Genomic DNA, 10,526 nt, shown 5'->3' on the forward strand with positions numbered 1-10,526 from the left:
CAGCAAAAAAATCTGGACACCCCTAAGTATTCATATCTCTGGAAATATTCCAACAACGCGTGAAACATAAATGAAAATGTTTGGAATTTGGATCTGTCGGTAAGAAAACTTTGTTTTCCTATTCTTGAATCTTTTGATACACTTTTGGTAACACCCAGGAAGGGCTGGGAGCAGAACAAAAGCGGATCTCAGGACCACCAGAAGGACGCGAAGGTTAAGCAAATATTTCAGAAGAAATCGTTTTTTTTGGTACGTACTGTGAAACCTTGACTCGCAAGTTGTATCACGAGATTTTGAACAGTTTCCTGGAATGTTTTTTTATACTGCCATGCAACGAAACGGCATAAAAGAACATTTCAGGGTGAATAAAAAGGCCAAGTTACCCGAAAATATTTAGTTTGGCAGGCTTCATCACTACCAGAACGGTGTACAAGAAAGTATACCGTGAAGAATGCCTAATGAACGATTATTACCATTCCTACGCAGCCATAACGCTCCCTCGCTATGCTGGCCTGATTTGGCATCTTGTCACTAAGCCAAAACTGTTTTGGAATGTCATAAAGCGAATGTCGAATGGACGAATCCTCCTAACTGCCCGGAATTGCAACCTATTGAGCGGTATTGGACTTTCGCGTGGTGAGAACTCTCTCAATAAAAACAACAAGGTACAACTATAGAAAAAGTTAGAAAATCTTGGATAAAAGAAGATAAATCGGTTGCAGAGAGGTACATACCCTAATAGCTGGAGTAAACTCAAAAGTTTATAATTTTTCATGCAGCCTAATTACGTAATTGTAATTAGTTTCAAGTCGTCTAATAATGCACAGTTGAATGAATAAAAATTGCATCTTGGATAGAATCCATAGCCTTGGTATTACATTCCATGTGTGGAATTTGACCTTCTGTTTCAACAGACTTCGCATGACTGGTACTAAGATCGTATTGACACTTAGAATCCTTCCAGGTCAGAGCTCGAACGACAGTTGGCTTATAAGACCAGCGCCATATGCACCGAGCCGCCAACATGCACCAAATCTTCAATGCATCGAATTTCGATTTGTGGTAATACAAAACGTCAGAAAGGACAGTGACAACACGTAGTGGATGTGAATGTGAATGTAAGTACATACAAACAACAATTAATTAATTAATCATTCTTGTTCAGAGCGCGTCACAACAATTTAGCGAAATTTTGATGATTAAAAAAAGAAAAATGTTCCAACCAAGAAGAATCATACGCTTCTCAAAAAGTGTTTGATGAATAATTCGTGCGTTTTTATAAGTTTTTGTCGAGCTTAGAATTGTCCCAGAAAGGAAATAAAAAAAACGAGATTATGAAAATTAATCATTTGATAATAATTTGCTTTTATCGATCTGTCTTGTTAAGGCGTAGAGGCGTATTGAGCTAGTTTTGCATTTGATATACGACTACAACTGTATTAAAAAAAAGCTGCAAAAAAAGCTAGCGCAGAGACGAGACTCGAACCCTGCATGTGAAACTCACGAAAAAACAGACAAATTGAGGGATGAAACAACTGGCGGAGAGGTTGGTATAGAAAAATGACTACAAATGAACGCCGTGGCGCCCGAGTACAGCTAAACAAGCTCGCTTCGTTGGTTCAGTTAGACTGTTTCTTCGTGTCTTTTACATGCAGGATAGTTTAATTGGCAAAACGATTTACCCGGATATGAGCTAACTACGTGTTCGAGTCGCGTCTTTGTGGTGGCTTTCTCATGGTTTTCATTACATAGTAGTATTCGCATGTCATTTTTTCAATCTGTTTTTCTTGTAAAATGCTGATCAAATTTATTTGCTTTTGTTTTTATTCACTATTTTTAGAAAAATGCGTACTGTAAAATTTACTGTTTTTTGTCAAAAAAAATATGCGAGCGTTACTTATGATATAAAGGTTAGTAATAGTGGAATGGGTACCGCAATGCAATTATTCAATTTTCTTTAAGGATTTTGTGCTTTGCATAATATTTTCATCTATTTTAGAACGCACTCAAAAAGCTGGTTTTGCATATTACATCTAGAAAGAGATAAACCATTCAATAGAATTCTTGTTTCCAAACATTGCACGACCTGCCCAAGACAAAACAAATTTATGTTGTTTAATGATCAGAAACAGTCACTTGCAATGATGGAAAATTATATAAACAGAGCCTTTTTGCACAAACAAACCAAATTGCCGGAAGGTACCCTTTTTTAATTATAGCTACATACCCAAATCACCCTGCGCACCTTACATTCACTCGTAGAGTGCTAGAATTAATAAATAATTGAAAATGAGATGTCTTCGGCCAAATTTTAATGCTAATTATTCCGGAGGGGTAGAAACTGTAGAAACAAACTGGTGCTCGTCGACTCGATAAAGTTCACTAAAACGTACAGAACAGGCACGATTGTTTTTCTTGCTAAGTTTTCTTCCGATTCGAAGAAATCAAACTTCTCCCAAAACGGTAAAACTTTTTCGCCGCGGAATCACAAACACTCATAGGCACACATAACTCGGGCCGTGTTTCAAATTTCAAGTCAATAGACATTTGAGTATAATTTATCGACCTAGTTTTGCCACATTAATGAGAACTAAGATACAAATCATTGAACTGAATGCTGTGTAAAGAACAACTTGAAACCAACCCAATCACGTTCGTTTCAACTCGTAGCAATCGGTGGAATTGATTAAAACATAAAATAAGCACATTTGAATTCGAGCGTTTGAATGTTTTAGGATTTTATCAACAGGAAAAAAATGTGTCGCTTGAATTAGCATCATATCACTAAAATATAGATATTTTCAAATATACGTGATAGAAACTTATCGGAAGCTAATGATAAAAATTGAAACTATCGATTTTTGGTCTTCCGTAGAGTTGAAATTGGAAAAAAATTACATTTGGCTTTTCGGCATTTCAAATCATACATAAATTGTGCTGTAATGCCCGATTCTAGAGACGTATTTGAGTACTAACCAGGAGCGTACACAGGGGGGGGGGGAGTTTAGGGGTTCAACCCCCCCCCCCCCCCCAACGAAACAAAAAATTATAACCCATGGGAAACATTGTGATATAAATTGTACATGTGTTGATTTATCACCATGTTCTAAAACCCCCCCCGAAAATTTTCTCTGGCTACGCGCCTGGTACTAACACATGTACTTTTTAGTTATACACACTTATTATTGATCTCATTACCGGAAACTGAACGAGCTGATTCTTCGGTTAATAAAAATCTTTTAGTCAATGAGTGCTCATTAGTAGCACAGATGACAGATATACAGACTCGAACAATTTTTTTTCGGAATCTTGTGCAAATTTCGAAATTGCTATACGTTGGAAACACTGCAACCTACTCTACTCGACTCTTCGCCGCGATCTTTCAAAACTCCTGTCTATTATAGAAATTTTCCAACTGCAACAATTCGAACACTTCCCACACGATTTCCCTAAGTGTCAAGGACAAATTTATATCTATGTCGTTTAAACCACACGAGAACAAAACTAAACTTGTCATTTTAACCAAGAGCAAAACAAAAGTTCAGCGTTAAGTGAATGCTGCACCCAAAATAGTGTCGACCGCGGTGACATCTGCAAGTATTCGCTTTCTAGTCCTTCAGCATGAATTGATCGAAAATCTTGAAAAGTATCTGCAAAGCATAATCTTTTTTCTAATAAGATGTAACAAAATTTATAATTAGTTTTGTTGTTTAATTATATCACTCTCAAAAAGCATTTTGTTGCTTTTAATAGCACAACAAAATCTCAATATTTCCTCTCGTTTTAGTTTTTAAATTTCAAAACATGAAACTTAACTAAAGCAGCAACAAAAATTCTGTTGATTTCATGCCACTAAGTAGTATTCTTTTCTCCAGATCATTCGTTTTTCTATTTGGAGAAAATATGGAAGTTCTTACACGAAAGCTAACAAAATCCATGATTTTTGTCCTAAAATTCTACCAGTTTGCAAAACGAAGTCCACTCGGCAAGACCTTTGGTTTACATCAGCAGCCACAAGATGCAAAAGCAAAAAGTCGCAATAAGCAAAAAGATTACGTAAGAGTTCTGTATAAAATAATCAAAACGACGAATGTAACAATAGTTTACTTTCTCTTTGTATTTGTAATCTTTCTTTACTTTCTCTTTCGATTATTGCGAAATATTTCTGCTTTTTTCGGTAATTTCTTCAGTGCAGATTAAAAGATGATAGCTTTAGTTATTATCATTGATAAAAATTGGAGAGAAGGATTGCTAAGATTATCGTAATATTCGAAAGAGAAAGTAAACAAAGAGAATCCCTCATTGTTACATTCGTCGTTTTGAACATTTTATACAGAATTTAGAAATCAACCAAACTATAAACAACAACAATTCAACAAATCATAGTGATCACAATGTGAATTTCAATAATCGTGTCTCTTGTTATCCTAACAATGATTAGCTAATAAGAAGACAATCCAACAGCTTCCTGCCACCATACAGACTGCTTATCGCGAAAGACCTTTTTTAAGGCCGTTAGAAAATTATAGATTTTTTAAGGCCGTTAGAAAATTAGTTCCAAAGAGGTGAGGCATTGAATCCATATACAGCAAACGACTCACGACGTTCGCCACTACGAAGCAACCCGATGACTCCTGAACGTGCGTCAGCTACTTTGTACGACGTGCTCAATTCTCAATTCTCGCACCAAACAATAATCACATCATCAAATTGAATAGCTTGGAATTGACATGGTCTTATCAAGCAAAATACTTAGGTTTAACGTATGACAAAAACTCACTTTCAAGGATCACATTGAAGGAATTCAGGCAAAGTGTAATAAATATATTGAATATTTATATCCTCTTATAAACAGAAATTCTAGGCTCTGTCCAAAGAACAAATTATTAAATTATAAACAAAGATAAAATTCTGAAAATGATTTACAATTCTCTTATTTTCATTGGCGTCATTGACACACCCCTTAGGAGAAGAAAGCTATGACAACTCTGTTGCATATAATGCATATCTTCCAACTGCTGCACAATTTAATGACACCATTAGAGGTCATAGTTTATGGCCAACATTTTAATAAAATGAAAAGTGCACTGAAAATGAATGAAATTTGTAATAAAATATTGAATAGTTCTTATGCAATTATCATAGTTACAGAAACAAGCGGGGATGAAAGTTTTAGGTGTGAAGAAGTTTTCGGCAATAATTACAGTGTGATCAGAGGTGATTTCCAAATGGCTGATAAGAGATCGGGTGGTGTAGCCAGGGTTGCCACATATACAGATTAATCTGCATTTTACAGATTTTTCAGATAAATTTGTGACCAAGATTTTTATAGCGTGGATTAAAAATTTTATAATGATCGTGTTAAAATGTATTAAATAATGGTATTGATTTTTTTTTTCAAAATGAAAACATTATCCTGATTGTGTTTAAATTCTAAAAAGAGGATAAAACTTATATAAAAGCACAGATAACAGATATACAGGCTCGAACAAAATTTTTCAAAATCCTGTGTAAATTTCAAATTTGCTGTACGTTGGAAACACTACTGCCACCTACTCGACTGTTCGCCGCGATCTTTCAAAACATTCCACTGCGTTCCGGAACGATAACAAAATTCTCCTGCATGTTGTAGAAAAATTCCAACTATAACAATTTTAGCACTTATCACACGATTTCCCTAAGTGTTGAAGACAATTTTTTTCCATGTCGCATAAATCACACGAGAATTCGATCGGAATAAAACAAAAATAAACTTGTCATTTTAACCAACAGCAAAACAAAAATTTAGCGTAAAGTGAATGTTACACCCAAAATTGTGGCTCATGTGAAAGCGGCACCCAAATAGTGGTGGCACCTCGTGTCGATCGTGGTGACATCTGCAAGTGTTCGCCACGCTGATTGAGCAAATTTTACACACAGTTCATATGTGAGCCTGTATATCTGTTATCTGTGCGATTAGTTTCAAAAGGCTTTTGTTTGATCGTTCGTAGCTATTTCTACAAAACTTAAGAGATTGCACCAATTAATTGATTTTCTGTTAATGGCACCTCTTTGAAAATAAAACCACATTTTACCATCACAAAATTGTTAAAAAAAATTACAATTTTCAAAAACCCGTACGTACCTCTGTGGAGATAACTATCGAAAATATTCTGTAAAATTTTTGAATCGATTGGTCAAGATTTACTTGACTAATGTTTCCGGCCGTCAAAATGCAGCACTTTCGCGGAAATGCCGCCTAGCTGCCATTTTGTTTTTCAATTTTTAAAACTGTTAATTTTTTTTGTACATATTAGATAGTACTTCATACAAAATTAGGATTACTCCATTTTTTTGGATCCCAAAATAATTCTAAAAGAAAGTACTTCTCTTTTTTTCTATAGTGGTGTAACCCCTTAATATTAGGATCATAACCACTAGGAAAATCAAAGAATTCGAGCACGCATGAGTGAAAACTCGTCTGGCAGAGGAAACACATATTTTATGCTCAGTGTAGTTTTCCCCAATTCAAAAATGGAGAGTGACCTCAAATCTTGCCCAAAGTATTTCTTGAATTACGTAAAAAATAAATTTAAATCTAATCATTGCCTTGAGCATAACGTCGTTACACATCAGGTTGATTCATCAGGACTTCTGTCTAAGCATAATTTTTATATATCCTCCCGGCAATTACGAAACCGAGCTGTATTCTATATGAACCATTATCGTACCAACTATGCAAAATTTGGCCCATTAAATCAAATGATGTCAATTTAAAATAAGCATTGCGGAGCAATTTACTTGACAATGACGAAAACCCAGCTCAAACAATATGTTAATTCAATACGATCTAGGTACTAGATTAATGTGAATTTTATTTTAAAAAGTATCACATGTAATAAAGAATGTAATCAATGTAATGTAATGGTCTATTATAGTTTGACGACTAACTAAAATTTAAAAAGAAGTAGAATTAATAAATATCGTACAGCGTCAGTGATACTAGTTTTTCCTAAGGTCAAGTTGTGTTGAATTGAAATATACCCGGAAAATACAGCTTAACAAAATGGCTCATCGTGTACTACTTATTTCTAAGCGGGGAATGCAGTCTATCGAAATTTAAATACCGGTATTAACTAGTCTGTAGATTCATGATAAGCAAAACTGGGGAGGAACAGTTTTCTTCAATTTGACACTCAAAAATTATTGGATAGTTCTCAATTTCAATTCACTTTCGGTTTCCAAAGAAATAAATGAAAAGCAGTTTTCCCCTTTTTTTTTTAAATTAGCATCAGAAAAAGGTCTTCTATTCTCATAGGTTGCTAATAAATTGTATACGGATCCTGCTTCCGGTTGCGATGGTCAAAATTTCCAAAACTGAACTCACTGTGATTCATAAATTTAGAATAAAATAAAACGACTTACAGTCCCATAGGTATCTATTGAATTGTATCCGGATCCGGCTTACGGTTTTATTATAGGATGATCAGTGTTACAAATTTCGAACCTTGTAATGACAAAAAACGTATGTTCTTTATAACTGTTCAAATACATAAGGTTTGTCAGTTGATGCCCATATAAACTTTCAACGCTTTTTATTTAAGTCTTTGTTAAGACTTAGTGCCGTAGCTAGTTTTAGATCCGTTTTTCGTTGAGTAAAGCTAAGCTGGTTTTTTTTCGAAGATGATTTTTTTTTAATAAACAAAAATATGAGACTACGTGAATCTTAAACCATTCCCCCTCTCCACCTCGTAGACAAACGTAGATTTTTATGTACCTCCTCCCTCACCACAGAGAGTTTATGTGGTTTACAAATGGCCCCTCAATGTAGAAGGACTTTTATTCATAGTGTATTTCCAACTCCACGCGAAGTCACGTATAACTAATGTTAACACAATCATATTAAACTATCTTATTCAAATTACTATAAAACGATTGCATGAAATCCACAAAACCAGTGATGAACTAAGCAAAACATATCTTTTCAATAAGGGAAAAAATCATGCATCACTTCATTACGCTTAGTTTTTACAAGAAGCGATAATGTCGAATTATATGAATGTCTAGTAAACTCGTATTAACTGGATAACAAATTATCAAGTCTATGGGTTTGTGATTCAGAGGACAAAGTAGAATAGTATGATCTTGAAGGTCAGTTATTGTTCATGTCTCCACCACGAATATCGCTTAGTAGCAGTTTGAAGCAATTGTATGCTGACAAACCTTCATAAATCAACAGTTCATGTTCCGCATCGCAATATAGCACCAAAACTATGCTTTTTAGTCTTCTGTATCATGCCCAGACACGGAAAACATTAAACATTCAACACATTTCCATTTAGTTTTTGATCGATAGTGATTTTCAATTAAACTTTTGATTCGAAAGATGCTTAATTCATATTAAAATTGATTTTCCTTTTTTTTCTGTGTTTCGGAAATTCCGTAAAAATACGCTCGGTATTTATAAAAATTAAATAATTTTTGAAAAGTTTTCTCATTCATCTTTATCGATATTTTGAATTCCTATACAAATTTCACTGTAATTCAATTTTAAAACTTCAAACGGTGTTTAGTTTTCTACAATGCCAACATGTGCTAATATAAAAGTTGAAAGTAATAAATAACATCTGGAGATTATCCTTTCAGAAAATTTAAACCGCCACAAAGCGAACACTTCTACCTAAATATCTAATAAATCAAAATCGACGCAGATTTAATTAAATATGTGCCGCCAGCAAATCGCCCGGACCAGATACTGTTGAAACGATGTTAACTATCAAACGATTCAATTAAGTATCGTGCTTTCACTGAGGGCGATCCGTTTCCATATTTCTTCCAAAAAGCAAAACAAAACGATTCTCACATGTAAATTCACTTCCACTATTTCCGCAAAGCAGCACAACCAAAAGTTTTTTTCTTTAGAACTACCAACTACCGTTACTTTGCTTGGTCAAACCGTTTCAAAATTAAGCCCGAATTTCTGTTTCCGAGTTCACATCCGCTAGATGTCAACTGGTGGAAATGCACCGCACAACTGAATCATTTTCCACGGCGAGTTTTCCTTTTCTATAGCGCGCCTACCCCGAACTGAAATCAACTTGCCACCCGTGTCACCTCCCCCCGTCAGTAATGGCAATCCCCTTCCAAGGCGTTTTATCCTTCTGCATCAGAGCATGCACTAAGAAGTCCGCATGTCAAATCCTGGAGCCACCGTCGTTGTCGTATCATGGAAAGCTTATCCCAAAACGAGATTGACAGCATAAATCCAACAAAAGTGCATGCTTTCCCATTTGGTAGCATTGAATTCGGACATTCGGAAACTTCGAGCTTTAGGTTTCGTTCAAGATAAGCTTTAGCTGCATGCAAGTTCAATTCGTCCAGATCAGAGATGCCAGGTATTTTCATATAAAATCTGTATTACCCTAAATAAAAAATCTGCATTTATCGATATACACTAAAAATTAAAAAAAAATTACAACGAAAAGACCATTTTTAAAGCAAATAAATTCCTTTTAATTCCATTACACTAGAATGTCTTTACTATCTCCTCACTTATGTTACGAAATAGTAAAAATTACTCTGATGAGGTTTGCAAATAGCATACTGAAATACTAGTATCTGTACCTGTTACTATTTCGTCATTTTTCGTTATTCCAACATGTTATGGTTTTAGAATGATACATACAATAATTGGTTAGATACACAGCAGTAATTTTGTAATTACTTGTAATTTTTCTTCAACAATTGGAAAACATAATGCCGACCATTCCATATACTTATCTAGTTTAAAACTGTTGAACTCGTAAGTTGACAAGGTGTTTTAGCGCTTAGTGTGTAAGCTAAAGTTAGGTCATTCAACTCCCAATCTGATAAAGTTTCAGAATGTTCAGAACAAATTTTAAAATATTCATGAAAGTCATCATGAATATTTTAAAATTTGTCTAGCTTTCTAATAATATCGTCAATACTTGATGAGAGTTTAATATGACAGTAAGCGGAAAAGAAAAGTTTTCTCTTTCGTCTAGTGTTAAGAGTTATACTCTACTGGCAATGGTTCATCTGCAATTCTTCTCAGAAGTGCATGTTGATAGGTGGCCATTAGAGTTATTGTTTCAATAGTCATCTAAATAGTACTGTCGCCATATTATTTTGCGGAGTACTCGAACTTCATGTAATCGAATATAATGTATTCGTTTCGGCTCCACCGCTGAAAAAATGTCTCAACATTTGTGCGATGCTGATATTATAGCCAAGCGAAAGCACCCATGTTTATCTTACCCTTAAAATTCTTAGTCGACTGCTAGTTTTTAAGTACTCGTATTTTTAAGCGGGAAATGTTTTTTACTACATTGACCCGACCATTTCAGTATATAATAGTCCATGTGTTCGACTGGACCGAGTGCCTGCTTGAGTTCGGAAGTGTGCCCGCGCCTGCCGATTACTAGGGAGTAACAACAAAAACGATTTCTGGCTGCTTGTTGATTCGAACTTCAACCAAAGACATATAATAAGATATGAGGGAGCAAAAAAACAATTGAAACAATTGC

The 10,526-nt window shown here is 34.8% G+C and overlaps 1 protein-coding gene across 2 annotated transcripts in view; it reads right to left on the reverse strand.

Moving 5' to 3' along the window:
• LOC131427241 (uncharacterized) overlaps positions 1–9,029 on the reverse strand; it is a 217,195-nt gene extending 208,166 nt beyond the window's left edge. The window contains exon 1 of one of the 2 annotated variants that reach the window (XM_058590251.1): positions 8,843–9,029. The gene's annotated coding sequence lies outside the window, so the exon portion shown is untranslated. The remainder of the gene's footprint in view (positions 1–8,842) is intronic. The other variant, XM_058590253.1, reaches the window with a different exon arrangement.
• Positions 9,030–10,526: the final 1,497 nt, after the last annotated feature.

The sequence above is a fragment of the Malaya genurostris genome, chromosome 2 (genome assembly GCF_030247185.1).
Source record: "Malaya genurostris strain Urasoe2022 chromosome 2, Malgen_1.1, whole genome shotgun sequence".
NCBI classification, from domain to species: domain Eukaryota; kingdom Metazoa; phylum Arthropoda; class Insecta; order Diptera; family Culicidae; genus Malaya; species Malaya genurostris.